The 22,148-nt window shown below is 37.9% G+C and overlaps 1 pseudogene; it reads right to left on the bottom strand.

Annotated features, from left to right (window-relative positions):
* The window catches only part of LOC149202575 (ruBisCO large subunit-binding protein subunit beta, chloroplastic-like), a 115,232-nt pseudogene extending 93,325 nt beyond the window's left edge, over positions 1-21,907 (bottom strand).
* Between the last annotated feature and the right edge of the window lie 241 nt (positions 21,908-22,148).

Below are 22,148 nucleotides of genomic sequence, written 5' to 3'. Positions count from 1 at the left end.
TCGAAGCAGAGGAGATCAAGAAATATCCTTTTGATGTTCGAAGCTTCAATCCATATGACTCATATTGTTTTGTAAAAGATTATTGCGTGAGAGTACAATTTCAGTGGCTCCACAGGGCGTGTCATTGGGCAGAGTAGGACCCATGGAGATATTGTCATAGCTTCTCCAAACTTAATGAATCAGTCGACATCACTATGGAATGGTTAGAAAAGCAGCATGAAGCAAGATCCAGGAGAGCACCACCAGCAACAACAATAGAGGTAAACATATTGGTGCATGACAAAGGCAAGAGGAAGATTGTCAACAACGTGCAGGCAGAACAAAGTTGCAAGTTTAGAGAAGACCAACTTGTGCAGAAGGTAGCTATGGAAATAGAGGTGAAGAGGCAACAACGTGACAGAAGGAACATGAAAAGGCAGAGAGAAAAATGGAGAATGGAGTAAACAGGGAAGGAGTTGCATGAGTTGAAGGAGTGACTTCGGAAGGAACAGGAGCTACGCAAACAAGAGAAGGAGGTGCAACAAGAACAGGTACAACAAGGGGAGCAACATGTATAGAAATATGAAATTGCACCCGTAAAGGTAGTCGACTCATCTAAACAACTGGCACCAAGCAGACAAGGTAAGAAGTCGTAGGAGCAGGAGTTCACTCAAGAGATTGAACAAGCACTTGAGCAGATGGATACAAACATGGAGCAGTAAGAGTTAGAGCAAGACATCGACCTCATGCCTTACCATCAAGAGGTCAACCCACCATCTTCACTGGATCCAGAAGTAGAGCAAGTCCCAAGTGACCAAGGAGACACTGAGATTCTTAGAGACAATCCGGAAGCAAAGATGCACAACATATCATTCGATGAGTCATGACATAGAGTTGTGCAATCTTGCAGAGTGTCTACTTCGAATGATAACACATCTCATGCAAAGATTGAGAAACGAGTGATCATTTCTTACGTGTGTAAGCATCCAACAACATTGGCCGATGCTACCTATGCCGAAGCCACTAGCTTGACTGTTCGCTTCTTAATAGCTGAGAATGAGAGAATGGCTAAGGAGTTGTAGATGGCCAACCAGGGAGGAGAATTGGTTACAACATCTGCCCGAGTAGAGTTGATGAAGGCAATACTGGATGAAGTATTGTCCCTTGAGATAGTCATGCAAGTGTTGTATTCCAAGTTTGTTACTGTGCATAAGGCAGTTGTCCATCTCAACGGTTGGTAGTAGTGATGTGCTAGGAGAGCACGTATCTTGTCAAACATGCATATTGTTTTTTACTACATGCAAGCATGGACAATGAGATACAAGGGAGCCCCATTACACTTGACCAAGATGATGAAGCCCAATGTGGTCGAGCTGAAAGCACACATTCAGAGTCAGATCTAGAACTATGAAGATCTCCCACATCTCATTGCTAGTCTACAAGCTTCCCATGCACGGGTATTCAGGAGTATGGATGTTGTTGTCCATGCACATGTGATCCCATCTATTGGGACACTCGCTGAGGCAAAGACAAAGGCACAAGTTCAACTGGAGCTTAACTCATACTTTGACGACTTAATGCGCATAACCACTAACATAAACTTGGTTATCAATGAAGACACCATGTATTAGTATGTCGTTGGTCCGGTCACACTCAAGACAATGATGCACATGTTATCATATAAGTTGGATAGAGGAGCCCAATTTTTGTACCCGGATGCAATGGAGGCAAGAGTTTGTTTCCAGACAGATGTCACCACAGAGTATACGGACACAATCGTGGACTACCAAGCATGGCATCAGTTTGCCATCATCGACCATCATGAGGATGTCGAAGAGCTGGTCTTCCCACAATTTTCCGAATCATGGGGATGTCTTGCATGGCTTGCTCAATCCTATTTTGTCTCACATGGGTACATGTGAAGATTTTATGCAAGGATAATTTTAGGGGTGAATGTTTGCCCTTTGGCGAAATTAAGGGGTTTTAAATTTTTAGTGGGCGAATATTTTGTATCATAGTACATTTTTACAAATCACCTCAAATAGCCCACCTTATTTTAAGGGAGAGGGTAAAAAAGGTAAATTTAGCCCTTGAAATTACGACTTACAACCTTCCATTCGCCCATTTTCAAGAATAGGTTTTATTTAAGTGAATCCATTCGCCCATTTTCAAGAATAGGTTTTATTTAAGTGAATCCTATGGGCCAAATACTATATTTATAAAAGAGGTATGGTAAATTAATAAAAATATAAATAAATGAGAGGTATGGTAAATAAATAAAACATTTTTTATATTTACTCCATAAGTCACCTTATATACATGTAACGGTGTAAACAAACAAAAATATAAGTAAAGTGGAGGTATGGTAAATAAATAAAACATCTTTTTATACTTACTCAAATGGTATGGTAAATAAATAAAAATATAAATAAACTAGACTTATCGTAAATAAATAAAACCTCTTTTTATATTTAGTCCATAACCCTCGTTCTATTTATGAAGGCTCAAGAAAGAGGTTTCATTTAAGTGAATCCTATGGGCCAAATACCATATTTGTAAAAGAGGTATGGTAAACAAATAAAATATTTTTTTATATTTACTCCATAAGTCACCTTATATTTACGAACACTCAAAAAATGGGTTATATTTAGGTGAAACCTATGGCCAAAATACTATGGGACAAATACCATGGACTAGATTGTTATTAATACCATGCAAAAAACCATTATTAACCCTAATATTAGAATTAATAAAAATAAAAATGACACATGGTATTGACCCATGGTATTCACCAAAATGGCACATGGTATTGACCCATGGTATTCACCTGGAATGTAGCCTATTTAAATGGGGGAATTAAACCAGCATGTAGCCTATGCTAAGATTCACTAGGACTTTACAAAGTTTTATTATTTAGTGAAAGACTCGCCAAGATCTTACAAGATTTTATAATTGAGTAAAATATTCGCCATGCCTGGTGAGAGATTCGCCAAAAAATTATATATACATATTATATTATTGATAAAATCGCCTTCCATTTTTCCTATATACCATGGAGATTCGCCCATTTATTATATTTATAAATTTAGGGGGGGTTCTTAAAATTTTCCCTGATTTTATGTAATGTCTTGTCAAGTGGAAGTTCAAGTGTCGGTAGTTGGATGTAATAGTAATAGAGTAGATGAAGAGTCATGAGGATAGATGAATAGGCACAAAGGAGAATGTCAAGGGCCACCCCACCCTTTGCTATATATAGTCCCTCATAACTCATTGTAGAGGCTTTTGGTCAGCCAAGCTTCCGATAGGAGTATCTTAGAGAAATCTTGGATTGTATTGTAACGAGCCTTGGTTCTCCACTATGCAGAGCCAGTATATTTCTTTGGAGGAGAAAGCAACAGTGACTGTAACATTCCACTGTCGAAACTAGTGGTTGGTCTTGGTTGTATTGTATGACTATAACTTTCACTTCTTAATATAACAGAGCCAATAAGTTTCATGCATATGTCGTATTGTATTTCAGCTATCTTGTTTACTCTAAATGATATATGTCTATGTTTTCTTATGCATGCATGTGTACCTATTTTTTGTATATGTATGCATGAATCTTACTAAAATGTGTTGTTGGTTTAACCATCACTTTGGATTGCTAGCTTACTTGCCTTCCAGTTTGTGATGCATCTTTACTCGTGTGTTCCCTTCTTAACTTCGTGCTTTCACAAATTTCCAAGGGGCACACTCACCTCACCCTTTGTGTGTTAGAACCACTCATGCACCTTCCTTGACTTGCTGCATATGTCACACCCTTGATTCCAATGGTGACATCTTACTTTCCTCTATGCAAAACCGTGGTCAAGGCGATACAATACGACCCACTGCTAGGACTCCTACACCAAACGGTCTGAGGTCCAGTTGGGACTTCTTACCGAGGAGATCCCCTGCCATGTTGGCGGGTCCATCACTGTCAACAGTAGGTTAATAACAAAATTCAAGGTAATAGGTTCAGGTAGGGGCATTACATCCTCTTCTTCAAAAAAATATGTCCTAAAGTTAGATTCAAGAGGATAAAGGCATTTATGATGATGATGATGATAGTGGTTAACATCCACAAAGACCAAATTGGTCTATGAGACCTATAATTTTATTAGTTTTTAATTGTCTCGCTCCTCGTCTTTCTTGGCGAGATTGATGTTGTAGCTTTCTTTTTTTTCTCTACGGTCTTCTAACTTCCTTTATCTTGCATCTCCTTCATCTCTTCTGGTTCTTGGGACATTCGTGCCTTAGCTTCATGATCTATTTTGTTCGTCCTCCTGAAGATAGTTGGCGAAGAAGTTTGGTCTAGGAGATCTACTTTGTTGTTAAATGAAGATTTATTTTGTGCGATATTCTAATCCTCATAACTATTGATGCTTGAGGGGTTGTCTAGTTCACTTTTTTGTTGCTGAGAGAGGCTTTCTCCCTACTTGTCTTGAGAGTTATTTATTTCTTGCCCGATTTCTTGTGATTCAGAGTTTTTTCTAGAGTATTCTTCTTTGATGACATTGTAGTGTTCTTTTTGTGTTCCTTCCCATGACCATGTAGATCTCTAGTGGTTTTTTCTAGTAGAATTTTTTTGGCAGGATTTTGGGAAATTTTTGGCTAGATGGCCCGTCTCAAAGCAGGATCGACATCTGAAGAGGACACTTTCATAATCGTGTTTCTGACCATGTAAAGCAGTATGACCATAAGGCATTACAAAATAGGGAGAATATGTCATATTTAAGTTAAGTAAATCAACCAAGGATATCACTTCCCATCTATAGTCCCCAACTAACCTATAGCCTCTTTTCCTCCATAACCTACGTCCACTCCCATACTATCAATCCTCTACTCCAATATACTATGGAATTGACTATGTTGATTTGACCCTTGATAGAACCAAGATGGCAGAAGAATCAGCTATATTGACCTAAATTCCCCAACAAGAAATTGGAAATCATCATCACATGTCTAGGGGAGTCTTCCCATCACTAGCCTCCCATGATTCCAAGTTTGTAGGTTACATGGTGGGAAATATTCAACCCATCCTCAAAGAGCTAGGGTCAATGCCTTAACATGGACCACACTTTGAAACTAGTTTGGGTGCTTTGTCATTGAATAATTCGATTGAGAAGTCATCTCACCTACAATTTTCACCTCTCCTCATTTCATAAGTGTACATCAAGTAGGTACAAAATATAATATAAAAATTTGCATCATAACTTTCCCAATTGGATGTCTCAACATCCACCATTCATTATCATGGATGCTTGTCTATCACATAGTCCTTTCCAATCTGTAGGCTAGTTCTCATCCAAGAATATACATAACAACAAAACAAACACACACACACATAGACAAGTGATCACAATCATCGTGTAATTAGGTCTGATATCCATGTACCCAATCTTTTTCAGTTAACATCAACATACTAGAAGTGAATCATTCATTAGATAAATCATGCATCGAAAATGTCATACATAAGATACCTTAATTAACATAAACATAATCCGTCAAGTGTTTTATATAAGTATGTTCATATGTCCTACTAAAATGCATTAATATTACATAGCATTAATAAACAAACATCATGAAAATAAAAATAGGGCCTCAACAATAGGCATCATAATTGGTCAAAAATTGGGGTAGTCATAATGAATAGTCTTTTCATCCTCCCAGGTAGAGAACCCTAGGATATACTTGTCCCATTGGACGTTAATCTAGTCCACTAAGCGACACCTAAGAGATCAAAACTTATGGTCCAATCTTCATAACAGTTTGACCATAACGACTTCCACATTCGAGACCTATGATTCCCTCCAGTTGAGTTTGTGAGATTCAATAGGAACATAATGTCGTAGAACAGATACATGTAAAACATCATGAGTTTTATGCAAGTCGGGGTGGTAGTACAAAATGATAGGAAACTGGTCTAATTTTCTCTTTGATCCTAAAAGGTCTTATAAATCGAGGTGATACTTTGTCCCTTTCCCAAACCTAATGGTTATCTTGTCAAGTTGGATACTAATAAAATCATGGTCTTGCACTTCATAAATTTGATCAGTCCTATGTGCAGCAACACAACTCTTCTTTCTATCTTGTGCTTGCTTTAACCTTTGTCGAAACTTCCTTACCCGTCCCTCCATTTCTTGGACCAATTCCTTCCCTAATATTAATCTTTCTTCTAGACTCTCCCAACTTAGCGGTTTCCTACATGGCCTCCAATATAGAGTTTGATCAAGAGGCATCTCGATTGAACTGTGGAAAATTTTATTGTAGGCAAGCTCTACCAATGGTAGGTTACTTTTCCATTGTGTCTGGTTATCTATAACATACATTCTAAGCATGTCTTCAATAACTTCATTTATTGTTTCAGTCTACCTATATGTTTCCATATGATATGCAATTCTCAAGTTCAACTAAGTCCCCATTGTCGGCTGTAAACTTATCCAAAACATAGATGTGAAGTGAGATTCTATGTTAGAGATGATATTTGTGGGTAACCTATGTAGTTGGATAACTTTTCTTATAAACACACATACCACATCAAAAACATTGTAATTGTCCCTCACTAGGATGAAATGGGCACTTTTGGTAAACTTATCAACTATAACCAAGATGGTGTTGTTACTTTGTAACTTGAGTGGCAAACCTACAATGTAATCCATATAAATGACCTCCCATTTAGACATAGGGATGCTATGTGGTTGTAGGAGTCCTATTCGGTGTCAATGATCAACCTTCACTCACAAACATTCATGACATTGTGAAAAACTATGGTCCATGTTAGGCTTCATGCCTGCTAAGAAGATTTTTTTCTTCATGTTTGCATACATCTTATTCACACTAGTATGTGTACAGTAGAGTTTTTTATGTGACTCCTCGAGGATGGTTCTTTGTATACTCCCTTCCTGAAGGATGTACATTCTCCCTTGAAATCTCAATAGTCCATCTAGTTCAAGGGAATATCCCTCAAACTTTAGCTCTATCTGCTTCCCACTCTAGAGATCTAATGTAGCCTTCATATACCAAACTATCTTCAAAGATCTTTTACAACATGAAATCCCTCAAATTGACTCTCAAGGGTACTAAGCAGAAGGTCCGCAAACTCCTAGTTAGTGCATTGACCATCACATTCTCCTTTCCCTTGATGTACAAAATCCCAAAATCATAGTTATGCATGAATTCACTCCACCACCTATTTATAGCATTTAGATCCATTTGAGTGAAGAGATGCTTCAAGCTCTCATGATCAGTTTTCAACTCAAATCTTCTCTTGATGAGGTAGTGTCTCTATAGTTTCAAAGATATCATTACTGTTACTAATTCTAAGTCATGGGTAGCATACAACTCTTTATGTTTCTTCAATTTCCTATATGCGTAAGATATTATTCTACCTTCTTGGATCAACATAGCCCCTAATCATTGATTTGAAGCTTCTATGCAAACTATGAAGTCCTTCTCCATGTTAGAAACTCAAAGGATCGGTGCAATGCTTAGTAATATTTTTAGTTTGATGAATGCAGGAGCTTAATATCCTAGATCTACCTAGTAATGTCCTTAGTTGTAGGTTTTGTTGAAAATAAAAACAAGAAATGATAAAAATAGAATCTAGAAATTCCAATTTTAATTTGTCCCTGAATTGAATTGTGAATTAAAATCGAATTTAGTCTCACTAGTTTCTTGGAAATAATTAATTACTTCATTATGGATTAATTAGTTGGATAAATTCAAGTTAGAAGTCTTTCTGCAGTCATGCAATAGTTATCCATTAAATTAAGGAGATTATCCCTTAATTAAGGAGATAAGATTGAGTTATATTTGAGTTGTAATTAGTTAAATCAGTTTACTGAGTTAAGTCCAGTTAAATTAGTTCCAAACTATTTGAGGAACTAATTGTGAGTTATCAGCCAGTTGATGCATGCATGCACTCAACTAGTGTACTCCAGATTTGAAGATTCCCTCATTAGAATCTCATGCATGTCTATTCTGAGAAAGACCCAGTTGAGCTAATGTCAAGGACAATGTACTATCAACTACATGTGTTTTCCTATAAAGAAAAATCATGCATGTAGAAGGAATCATCCCTTAAGGATTGCGCAGTTCTGACAGTGTGTGAGATCAGGGGATCATCCACTTGGTAAATTGATTTTTTCCACTTGGTTGAAGGAGATCATCCCAGAGGAACAACACAAGGAAATAGGAGCTTGGAGGGCAGAGGAGAAGGCTTGTGAGAACCAATGATTTCTTGTCAGCATCTGTGAGGATCGTACTGAGAGCTGGCTAGTTGTGAGAGCTAAGGCTTTGTATAATCTCTATGTATTTCCACCTTGTATGATAATACAGATAGTGGGGTTTTTAGCTGATGCTTTCCCCAAAGTATTTTCATGTGTATTGTGCATTGATTCTTCTTCTAGTTATATATGTTCAGCTCGATCTTGCTCGATCTTTTAAGCTTCTGCAAATTGATAGTAGAAGTATATTATAGTATTTTTCTTTGATCTATATTGCATTATTGGGTTAATATACAGTTAGATTTTCTACATGGTCTTAGAGCGAGATTAGTAGAGAATTTGTAGAATTTCTACAGGTTCTCTATCATAGTCCCCCAATCCTTCAAGGTTTCCTACACCTAATGGAGGGTGCTCTTTTCCACCTTATCCTTTTGGTGTCCTCTTAAAGTCTCGTTACTTTCCTCTAAGGATGGAAATGAGAGTTTTGGAGGAGGTTGTCCTTTTATCGACCCTCCTCAACCTCAATTTCCTTACATCCCCACCTTTCTAATTGCTCAAATATCTACATGACACATAAATCTCATTAATGCATCTTAGAAATTTTTTAGTTCTTACTTGACTACAAAATAGTTAGGTTTAAGTTTTCCTTTTACTATTCTTGTAAACAAGCATTACTAATACCAAGGAGATCCTCATGGATCTACTAAATCCTCTACCATCACTCACTCAGTCAGCATTATGATGCACTACTAATCACCCTTAGACATCTTCCTAAGATCAATTTATGTTCATTTTTTCCCCATAATTAATATAATAAGTGGTATATTAATGTTAATTAGATTAAATGTTAACTTATAATAAATTAAAATGTTATTTTGATTAATATGTAAATTCATCTGATTAAGGTTAGTTAGCTCAGCTTTAATCTTACATTATAAAGATAAACTTATTTACTTTGAAACTAAAATAATTAATTAAAACAAATAAATATAATAAATAAATAAAACAACAACAATAAATAAATAAATAAAATAAAGCACGCACCCAAACCTCATGCAGGTCAGGGCCTTGCATGAGGCCCGGTACCTCACGTCTCCCTCAAACATAAAATGTTAGGAACCATAAATGCGACTGAGAGTAAGTAGAACATCTGAAATCTATGAGAGATTTATGTGCTTCTGCGGCCCTTCGACAAGCTTCTAATGGCAAGGGTTGAAAATCTTAACTATCTAGAGAATATTGCATTAAAAACAATCAAGTTATTAGTGACGACCATTTATGCCATGATACTCGAGATAGGGTGTGCAAGGCTTCACTTGGAGAGCAAAAGGAAATCAGGGTTATCAGGTTTTACATATTTTGGCTCCCTAATGGTTGAGCTACTATGTAATGATGAGTTTTTACTAGATGATCCCTAAACTATTTAATAGTGATGGATATGTGTGGAAAATGTTTGCCTTAGGTTTCTTATGTCAGGGATTCTTTTAGTTATTTATAGTAGTCTGGTGAGTGTAACCATAACCATCTTTTAAGGAAAGATGAAAATAAAATGGGCATGCAAACAAAGCTTAAAAGGCCTTGGGCTATGGTTGTATGCCCTACCCTAAAGCTTTAGCTAATTCAATATCCCATCATGCATGGTTAATATCAACAATGATTAGTGATGGATACCTCATGAAACCTTAGGAAGGTGCTCTAAAAAATGCACTTGATATGTTGGTTGACACACCGGGAAGGTTTCTTGAACAAGCTACTTAGGGAAATATATTTTATGGTTATATCAGGTCTTAGATGAATCAAACAGCATGTTTGATCATGGCTTTGTCCCTAAGCTTCGCAATTTTTTATATCCACTATGAAATGGTACTACAAAGTTTTGAAATCAAGTTTCTTAGTCCATTGTAGTGATTGTAAACATTACGAAGGTTGTTGAGAAGCTACTTGATGAAGAATTTCAAGGGATATTCCATATACACAAATCAACATTGCATAAGAATATTTCATCAACACATTATGACTTTGTAAATCCTTTAGGGACTATAAACAAACTTGAATCACTCTTACATGTTTTGGAACCAAGCCTTCTAAGGGGAAACTGATTCATGATATTTTGTAATACCTTGGAATCAAGACTTTCAGTTGATAATTTCCTGAATGAAAATCAATTTCTCAAGTGAATTATCATAGGGAAGTACCAGCATAAGAGTAAGTTGAGAATATCAACAAATTTAAAAGTGATGATGGTGACTCTCCCACGTTATTGTGCATAGACATGGCAACCCGAGGGATTGATTTAGCTGTTAACCATGTTAACACCCTAGATCCTTCCTCTAAATGAGTGATTTTCACACCTCAACCCATGATTGATGGCTAGTATCACCGACATTAGTCAATGGTATGAAGTGTTAGTTGCAACCATATATTTCTGTGTAGAGACCTAGTGTGGAGAAGCACATATATTTCTTTACAACTGACATAAGATTAAATAAAATATAGAGAATAGATCATCCCATATTATTTGCCTCACTCCATTCAATTAATTTGAATATAATCCCAAGATTTGATTTCTACTCAAAAGCAAAGGAGTTTGTGGGATTACTATGAAAACCAAACCTGAGCCTAACTTAACAGTGGAGAAAGAAAAATATTTCAACATGATGGATGAAGCATTGATCTAGGTTCGGGTGTGAAGAAGGACCCTTCCAAGACCTTTTACTTTCATGATGTGTTAGAATTGATTTTAAAGGAACATTAATGAATACATCTGCATGCTGTAAAGAAGAGGAACATATCAATCATCAACACATGAAATAACAAGATGTTGATAACGGAGTTCGTCCAGGAGGGACTACGTCTTTGGGCCCCGATGTCAAGATGGTGTAGGCCATTGCATTAAGTGTTGTCAATAAAGGTGATGTACACAAGAGGTGATGTCTCGATCATACAAGGAAGAACTCTCTCATGCAGGAGTGGCTCTAATAGATGTTCCACAGCTAGAACTCTCAATCAAAAGACTCCTATCAATATGAAACAAAAACATGCATGGTGCGCATTCCGCCAACATGGCACAAAAGGGATGTCAAAGCAAAACACATGCATGATGACAACAAGAGTATCCCAACAACATACAAAAAGGGATCTCAAAACATAACATGAAGAGTTATGATAGAAAGTACATCACATAGAAAGATTCCGCATCAAACCAAGCAAGGAATCATGACAACATGTAATAAAAAAGATCCTGCATCAACATCAATCATGTATCTATACAACATAATGCAGAAAGAAGAAGTACATGAACACATAATATACCTCACAACCAAGGGCGATCTGAAGAAGTGGATGTCACACTGCTGAAGCTTCTCGGACCATTGCTCTCAAGGCATCGATCTCATGAAGATGGCTACTCGCACATGAACGTGGATGTCTGCACTGGCACTTGGAAAAGTGACTAGAAGAAGAAATGAGAGAATAAGAAATATGAAGCCACCATTAGCTTTGTGGCATCAAGTAGCACTAAATCATCTGTCCAAAATCCAAATTCTGAGAAGTTGAGAATTATGGGCTCAATGAATCTTTTAGATTCCCCTGGGATTACTCAGAGATTTTGTTCCATGGATGGACTGTAAATTTGCAACTCAGATGGCGAACCTGATCTCGCCATTGTGATCCCTATGGAAAACCATGAAAAACAATCATAAAATTGACTATATTATGAAATGTCAAAATTTTACCTCCTTGGGGAAATTTCATAGCTCATGGTTTCGCTCCCTGTTTTTACTGAAATCATGGTTCCTCGTACATTCTGGAACTTACTGGAAAATGCAGAGCTGTAATGAAGAAATTAATAGCACCATTGTGTTCGTGGTGATGAGAGGTGTAAAAACCATATAAAACTTGTCAAATTCTGACAAAGTGAAAATTTTGCCCTCCTGCAAAATTCATGGTTCCTGCATTAAAATATTAATTAATTTTTTTCCTTGAAATTCGTGCTTGCATTCTGCCTCAAAATCCATGCCTGCAGCCTCTCTTTGTCTCAAACTACGTGCAAAGGCAAAAATGATTGTTTAAGTAGAATTCATCAGCAGATTCGCCAACAAATAGGTCATTGGCCTAATGGTAAATAATAGGAGTCGTTGAGGAGAGGTCGGGGGATCAAATCCCGCCCCTCCCAAAATCATACACAACAGTTCCTTTTTTGAAACAAAATGATACATTAATGGTGTCGGGTCCACATTGGGCGGACTGCCCCTTAAACCCCGCACAACATTATTGGCGTTAAGAATCGGTGCATTACGCAATTATCGATGGTCGGCAGTTGGTATCGGCGATTGGCAGGGTCATCGGCATATATATCGGCACGATCCTCAGAGTATCGTCGATATATATGTCGGTGATCGGCGCCAAAAATATCGGTGCATTTATAGGTGTCAGGGTGATGCATATCGGCGATCGGGGTGGTAGTTGCATATATATTGGGTGCAACCGTTGGGGTTTAGGTCGGGTCCACCGCCAATGGCCTGTGCCTGCCCCTTAATATAGAGCTCCGTTATAATATATATATATATATATATATATATATATATATATATATATATATATATATATATAGATATATATATATATATATATATATATATATATATATATATACATATAGGTAGATATACCTATATGTATATATATATATATATATATATAGGTATAGGTATATCTACCTATATATATATATATATATATATAGATATATATATATATATATATATATAGATATATATATATATATATATATATACATACATATAGGTATATATATAGGTATATATATATATATATATATATATATATATATATATATATATATATATATATGGGCAGACAGTTGTGGAGGGTTCAGCGGAGGTTGTGGCTGGCGATCCCAATATATATATAATATGGTTGTGATTGCGATTTAAAAGGGTTCGGTGGGGTTTCTTTCCACCGATCCCGAAACCATTTGTTTGTTGTTTTAATGTGTTATATAGTTATTTTAATAACTATATTAAAACATATTTCGTTGATGTGGTTATTTAATAACCATTTAAAAAATGATTTTGTCTCTTATGTAGGTTTAGGAGACAAATGAGAAAATGCCAAGTGTCAATGGTTGATGGGCTACCATGTGGGTCCCACCTGCTTACTGGGATGCCATGTGGCATGTTGTGGGCCCCACTTTCTCCTGTCATGTCAAAATTTTAAGAGCTCTATATTTCTCATATGAGCTCGGTTTGACGAGTCGTTCACACCACCACGATTAGGATGACGAGGTCTTCGATCTGGTCCTAGTTTGAGCACAATCCAAACACTTTGATTTTTGAGCCATCTTTGTCCCGTGTGTCTTTCTAGAGCCCCCTGGATCAATCCTCCCCACTAAGGAGCTTTTGGTCCTCCAAAAGCATGAAAAATAATCTACATCCCTATTTGTACTCTGTCCGCATCACAAGCGTCCTGAAAAGGTCTCGCTTCCATCTCCTTCACCTTTGTTCTTTGGAGCCTTAAGTGATGAACTGACACCTACTACTTCTGCCACCTGTAGTACATTGCTTGCAAATTACATGCTCTGAATGACATGACCAAACTAAAGACCCAAACGTCCCATACTTGCCACGAGTTTATAACACATCCTCAGTGGTCAAGTTTACAACAAGATGGGCGTAATACCATAGTTATGAAAACAAGGCCAGCTCATCATGTTTGCTTCAAAAAGTGATGAAAAACACATCCCCACTGCAACATATGATTTACATACATAAGGCCAGACACTATTGTTTTGACAAGTGATGGAAACATAACATCACTTTTAGAGTTTTAACATGCAACTCAAAATACGGCTCAAAACATGACCAGACATCATTTTTGATGACCAAGTGATGGAAACACATCATCCCTGTTACAATTTAAAATGCAACAAATGATTTACGAAAGAATGACCATGAAATGACAACATGTCAAAAAACCATTTTTCACTAATCAATGTGAATGGGTGACCTCCTTGTGGCGGTTTTCCTTGTCGAACAACTGTTCTTCCTGGTTCACGCACCAACGCTTTGTCTTTAATGCGCTGCTCTAGATGGAGCCTCTAGCAAGTGGCTTTCTGATGGCCATTTCTGTCGTAATGAATGCAGTAGGCTTTCTTCCTCCATACCTGCTTAACCTGTTTCTTTTCATGCCGTTGAGAGGGTCTTTCACGCCTCATGAGTGCTGCCATTCTTTTCCAACACTTAGAAAAGGTATGGTTAGGTAAACCACAAAAGGTGCATGTTTTTCGATGCCTTGATATTCGTTCATTATTAGCAACATGATCAGAATGAACATTCGAAGATAGAAAATGGTTATACCTTCCTTTGTTGTTTCTGATGTCAGCATGGCGATGAGATCTTGCCTTAGCTCTCTCCCTGCAATGGAAACTTCCATGGGATGATGAGGATGTTTTCCCATCATGCTCTTTCCTCGATGATGTCTCGGACGACTCTAACACCTTTGAGAACTCTCCTTTAGTGTATCTCGATCCTGTAAACCGATGCTCATGCACAACCTCCAAAGGTTGAGTTATGCCTTGGTTGTTAGCACGAAGCTCTCTCCCCTCATGCCTCATCTTTGTAAGGAGCCTCATGTTTGTCCCTGTAATTGGGATCTCCAAATCTCCAACAGACATCATACTATCAGTAGATGAAATCAAAAGGAAATAAACATCTTTTACCTTCTCTTTCGATTTGGAAAGAACTGATGAGGGTTTCTCATCATCCGTTGTTGGTGGTTCATTTGCTGTCTCAACACATTCCCCAACTTCCTTTCTAACATACCCAAGTCCTGCCTGACGGGGTTATTCTTCTACTTTGATGGGGTTGACTATGCCTTGGCCATTAACGCCTAAGAATTTTCCTTCATACCCCATTCTCTTCAACAATTTGGAGCCAATTCCTACGGTATCATTTTCAAACATAGCGAAATCATCATTAGGAAACATACATGAATATGGAGAACTACCTTTTACCTCACATGGGTCTCGCTACAGCTTTTCCAAGGCCTCATCCTTTGCTTTCCGTTGTAGTAGCAAAATTTTTTCTCCTCTTTCTCTTCATGTAAGCACATCTTCAATTCATCATTCTCTATATAAAGATATGTTTGTTTTTCTTTAGTTCCTCCATGGCCTCTTCGGTGGCTTTCAACTGAAGCTGTAAACGCTCCTTTTCCTTTGTTTCTTTTTGTGGAGTTTATACATAATTTCCACTTTCTTGGAAATGTTAAGCATGGTCTCATACATTGCTCTTTCATCCTCTGTCATTGTTCACACTACAATTCACATCAACGCAAAGACCACTCCGATACCACTTAATCCAGGTCCAGGTGTGAAGAAGGATCCTTCCAAGACCTTTTACTTTCATGATGTGTTAAAATTGCTTTTAAAGGAACATTAATGAATACATTTGCATGCTATAAAGAAGAGGAACATATCTGTCATCAACACATGAAATAACAAGATGTTGATAATGGAGTTTGTCCAGGAGGCACTACATCTCCAAGGCTCGGTGTCAAGATGGTTTAGGCCACTACATTAAGTGTTGTCAATAAAGGTGATGTACACAAGAGGTGATGTCTCTATTATACAAGGGATAATGCCCTCACGCAGTGGTGGCTCTAATAGATGTTCCACACCTAGAACTCTCAATCAAAAGACTCCTATTAGTATGACACAAAAAAATGCATGGTGCGCATCCTGCCAACATGGCACAAAAGGGATGTCAAAGCAAAACACATGCATGACGACAACAAGAGTATCCCCAAAAAATACAACAAGGGATCTCAAAACATAACATGAAGAGTTATGATAGAAAGTACATCACATAGAAAGGTTCCGCATCAAACCAAGCAAGGAATCATGACAACATGTAACGAACAAGACCCTGCATCAACATCAATCATGGATCTGTACAACATAATGCAAAAAGAAGAAGTACATGAACACATAATATACCTCACAACTAAGGGCCATCTGAAGAAGTGGATGTCACACTGTTGAACCTGCTCGGACCGTTGCTCTCAAGGCATTGATCTCATGAAGATGGCTGCTCACACATGAATGTGGACATTTGCACTGGCACTTGGAAAAGTGACGAGAAGAAGAAATGAGAGAATAAGAAATTTGAAGCCACCATTAGCTTTGTGGCATTGAGTAGTGCTGAATTGACTGTCCAAAATCCAAATTCTGAGAAGTTGAGAATTAAGGGCTCAAGGAATCTTTTAGATTCCCCCGAGATTCCTCAAATATTTTGTTCCATGGATGGACTGTAAATCTGCAACTCAGATGGCGAATCTGATCTCGCCATTGTGATCCCTGCAGAAAACCATGAAAAACAAGTATAAACTTGAGTATATTCTAAAATGTCAAAATTTTACCTCCTTGGGAAAATTTCATGGCTCATGGTTCTGCTCCATGCTTTCGCTGAAATCATGGTTCCACGTACATTCTGGAACTAACTGGAAAATTCAAACCTATGATGAAGAAACGAACAAGACCATTGTGTTCATGGCGATGAGAGGTGTAAAAACCATATAAAACTTGTCAAATTCTGACAAAGTGAAAATTTTGCCCTCCTGCAAAATTCATGGTTCCTGCATTAAAATATTAATTAATCTGCTACCTTGAAATTCATGCCTGCATTCTTCCTTGAAATCCATGCCTACAGCCTATCTCTATGTCGAATTGCGTGCAAAGGCAAAAGTGATTTTAGAATTCAAAGGCGGATTCTCCAACAAATAGGTCGTTGGCCTAATGGTAAATAATAAGAGTCGTTGAGGAGAGGTTAGGGGATCAATCCTGCCCCTCCCGAAATCATACAGAATAGTTCCTTTTTTGAACCAAAATGATAGATTAATGGGGTTGGGTCCGCATTGGGTGGCCTACCCCTTAAACCCCGCACAACATTACCGGCGTTAAGAATCGGTGCATTTCCCAATTATCGGTGGTCGGAAGTTGGTATCGGTGATTGGCGGAGTCGTCGACATATATGCCGGTGCGATCCTCGGAGTATCACCGATATATACGTCGGTTATTGGTGCCGAAAATATCAGCATGTTTACAGGTGTCAGGGCGATGCATATCGGCAATCGGGGTGGTGGTTGCATATATATCGGGTGCGACCGTTGGGGTTTGGGCCGGGTCCACCACCGATAGCCCATGCTCGCCCCTTAATATAGAGCTCCATTACATATATATATATATATATATCTGGGCAGACAGTTGCGGAGGGTTCGGCGGAGGTTGTGGCTGTCGATCCCAATATATATATATATATATATATATATATATATATATATATATATATATATATATATATATATATGTATATATGTATATATGTATATATGTATATATGTATATATATATATATATATATATATATATATATATATATATATATATATATATATATATATGTATATGTATATATATATATATATATATATATATATATATATATGGTTGCAATTTCAATTTAAAAGGGTTCGGTAGGGTTTGTTGCCGCTAATCTTGAAATCATGTGTTTGATGTTTTAATGTGTTATATAGTTATTTTAATAACTATATTAAAACATATTTCGTTGATGTGGTTATTTAATAACCATTTAAAAGTTTATTTTGTCCCTTATGTAGGTTTAGGAGACAAATGAGAGAATGCCAAGTGTCAATGGCTGATGTGCTGCCATGTGGGTCCCACCTATTTATTGGTATGCCATGTGGCATGCTGTGGGCCCCACTTTCTGCTATCATGTCAAACTTTGAAGAGCTCTATCTTTCGTATACGAGCTTCGTTCAAAGAGTTGTTCGCACCACCACAATCAGGGGGATGAGATCTTTGATCTGGTCCTGGTTTGAGCACAATCCAAACACTTTGATTTTGAGCCATCTTTGTCCTGTGTGTCTTTCTGGAGCCTCTTGTATCAAGCATATGGGACGATATGATTGTTGATTTATCGAGATCTAATTTTTCACATAAAATATTCCTCCACACCTAATGATGTTTGAACCACATTAAAGGATTTGTTTGGGAAAAATGATGAACTATGAGGACACCAACTAGAGAATGAGCTCATTCATTAATACCGTACAATTTTGACACCCTACAAAACTTCTTCACAAATTTAAAATCTTTGTTGCAACAATTCGAGACATGTGGAATTGATAAGAAAGAGGAATAACCAATCTTCTATATTCTTTTTAAGCTTGGTCCTCAGTATTTTGTATTTCTTTCTTCTTTTCATACTACTCAGATATTAATTGGAAAATCTTGGAAAATTCCTTCTTTGGATGAGCTCATTGGAACACTAATATAGGAGTAAGATAAGCTCATAAATATGGGTGTTGTAAAGAATTCCAAGGTGTTGAGTGTGTTAGCAGATGATTGGGTATGTGTTGTCATTGATATCAAGTATAGCAGGTGTTTGTCAAAAGATGGATGGTTAGATGAATCATTAAGAGACGTTTCCAATAGTATATGGCACTCTATCTAACTCTCATGGACTCAGGAGGAAATTGGACTTGAAGTGATGCAACATATGTAAGGTTCCAGGTTAATGATAGTTTCATACAGACCTGAGTGTGGAGGCCACTCGCCACCCCCATTGGATTGACACTAAAAACCCAAATCATAAGTTCAAGAGAGAGCGACAATGGCTGATGGGTGGTGAATAAAAAATTTGTTGGTCATAATGCTCAGTCACAAGGAGCTTGTTGATAAGCCCTGAGGCATCTATCTGACCAACAATTAAGACCTTGCTTGCACACAAAATCAAAGTAGGCCGACAAGCAGTGAATCGAAAAGCTATCATTCACAGTGCTTGGTTATAAGGAGCTTAGTGGTAAGTGCCAAAGTGTCTATCATACAATTGGTTAAGACCTTGTTTCCATGCAACAATGAAGTATGCCAATAGGAGGTGGAAAAACAAGCTTTTGGTCACAATGTCTAGGCATAAGGAGCCTAGAAAAAAGCACCTAGATGTTTATTAGGTTATTGAGTTAAGGTTTCTATTTGCACACAACATGAAACAATTAGTGAAGCAATGGTCAGCCCACGTGGAAAATCAATGTCATACTTTATGAGGATGATAGGTGGTGATAATGTAGTTTCCACATTAGAACATACGTGGAAAATACATGATGTGGAAGCACATGGGGGTGACATGTGGTAGGTGAATTCGACACTTTAAATGGGAAAATTGGATAGTTGGTGAATGACATGTGTAGGGCACATGCGAGAAGGTGGAAATGTGGCAAGTTTTCACTACCATCAGGACAATATGCATTAGACACAATGATAGGCGATATGTTAGCCACCCCTTCTATCAACTTCCATCTCAGAATTTGGCATTTGGAGCTTGGAAGTATTTCCCACGATATCAAGATCTGAGAAGCTCAATACCATGGACACAACCCCCAATCGTGAAGAGCCTAACAAGAGGCACCCAATGGTTTATCATCTCAAACTTTGGTCTTAGAACTTTGGTGATTTAAGTGATTTTAAAATGATTCTCAACATGTGAGAAGATTCAGCTTATGGAAATAGCCCCTAGTCTTGGAGGGCTTAGCAAGAAGTCCCTAGGGTTCATCATCTCGAGACTTTTGTCCAAGAATCCACACATTGGTTTAGAAACTTACCTGAACTTTGATATTTGATATTGGCTACACTTGAAGCATATGGTCAACACAAAGGTCACAATATGATGAAGGTTAAGCATTCTGGTGACTAGGTTCATCAGGCCATAATAGTGTGTGGATAGAATTTGCATCCTCAATCCTTCGAGCTTTTAGAAATTTGTTAAGGCCTAGGGTCTCACCACTAGTCATGATATGTGGCCAACATTAAGCACTCAGGGCAATCACGACCAATATTTCAAGTGGTAAAGTAATTAGGTTGAAACTAGTTGAGATTTGGAGCTCTACATCTATATATGGAAATGAAACAATGTGAGATAAACAAGTTGTCCCATGCAAATCAACAAGAAAGAGCTCCATGAATAAGCATAAACACATAAATTTGATTGGAGTACAAAAATAATTTTGGGAAAGTAGGATAGTAGTAGTTTGTGAGAATAGGTTGCACAGTAAGAAAGTGTTGGCTTGTTGGGGCCTGACCCAGGTTCGAAGGTGATTTAGCTAAACAAATCTCGGTACTATTGGCCCTTTTGGCAATAGTCCGTGGAGCGTGGACTAAGGTCTCACCAGATGAGGTATGGGAGAGTGCCAGAACAAGGTTTCCACACCCTAGAGATGTCTGATGGGTTCAAGTGGTTCACGGTTCGACCCTACGCACATGTCGCTACGTGTACTTACCTGTACCTCGCAGCCTGAGACGCTGCCTTCGTCCAGCCCTACCTGGGGGGCGAAAAATGTTATTACCCAAGTCCTTACTAGTAATATAATAGTAGTTATTAACTTAGCTTATCTGTATGCTTTCAGTTATACTTAACAATATTCACAGTTCATACAAGTGTGCGTAGTAAATAAACAGTATAATTTCAATTCATATCCAACAGATAATAACCCAATAATAGATACATAGAATTCAGATAAATATTCTCTTTATTATTCTCTTCCTTTAGTTACAGACTCTATTCCATCCTGTGCACTTAGCTACAAGGGTCTGCGCACTTAGCTGCAGAGTCTACTAGGCCTCTACACACTCAGCTGCAGAGCCTTTCCCTACTCTACGACACAAGAAACACTTCGCACTTCGACTTAATCTCTAATACCTTTCATGCCTATTCTCTATTCTATCCTATTAGATGTCTTTACAACTTAGAGCCTTGCTCTATTTATACAATTCCATGGTCCGTAGACCATGGGTAGGCCAACATTACATTCAAAACTAAGACAGATAGCCCTATGACTCTAACATACATTTTGCGCCCGCAATTCGCGGATATTTACAACAATATAAACTCAAAACTTGGGCTTTGAGCCCCAAAACATGTGGTGGGGGGATTCCATGCCCAATAGGCCCCCAACACAAACATTGTGACTCGCCCTCGAGCAGAGAAAATTTTAAGGATGGAAATTTATTTTAAAGTTTATAAATCCTGGCGAATCTCATTAGTGTCTAATATGAAAAATATAAAGTGTTTGTTGATATCTTTATAAAAATATCCAAATTTATAATTATTCTATAGGTAGAGTCCATATAATTTTGGCTATTTTTAGGGTAAAATAATTTTATACTATAAAATTTTGGCGAATAATTTTTAGAAGAAATGGAAATTGGCAAATTTGTTTTTTGGAAAAACCATGGAAAATTAGCCCACTTGCGAATATTAGCCCCTAAAATTTTCCATGCCCTCGAGTCACTCTCTCAGCGCAATTATCTTGGCACAGAGCCCCTCCAACTTTTCTCGAACAGTATTGATGTCTGCAGCACACTAAGCTGTTGCTTGTTGAACCTGCTGCATATGTTCTTTTGAGACCTCTGTGGCCGACGCGCTTTCCTGCATCTGCGCGTGCATCCCCTGTATGTGTGCAAGATTCCCTTCGATATTTGCCATGACTGTGAAGGCCTCGTCAATCCATGGCTGAAAACGTGCTTTCAGAACTACATCCTTATGGCATGCCGCGTCCACCTGCTTCTTTAATGCCTTGGCTTGCTGCATCCTCGCAAGCCTGTGAGTGAGGACTACCGTCTGCGCAGTTCCTCTGACACTGTCATACTGCTACTGGAGTTCGTGCACCTCTGTCTCCAGGCGTTGGATGTTGGGGTCCTCCTACAAAGTCGTGAGGACCTCAAGTGCCTGTTCCAACATGCCGGTACAATCGTGCACTGCACCTCCAATTTCTTCCAACCCTGCTACGATAGCGCTAGCACACTGTTCTCTGATTTCTGGGGGAGTGGAA

This window comes from Pinus tabuliformis, chromosome 2_1 (genome assembly GCF_031772625.1).
Source record: "Pinus tabuliformis cultivar Carrire ecotype Pingquan chromosome 2_1, CPIR1, whole genome shotgun sequence".
Taxonomy (NCBI): Eukaryota; Viridiplantae; Streptophyta; class Pinopsida; order Pinales; family Pinaceae; genus Pinus; species Pinus tabuliformis.
Note: the sequence above shows the minus strand (reverse complement) of the source record. Positions and strands in the feature narration are given on the sequence as shown.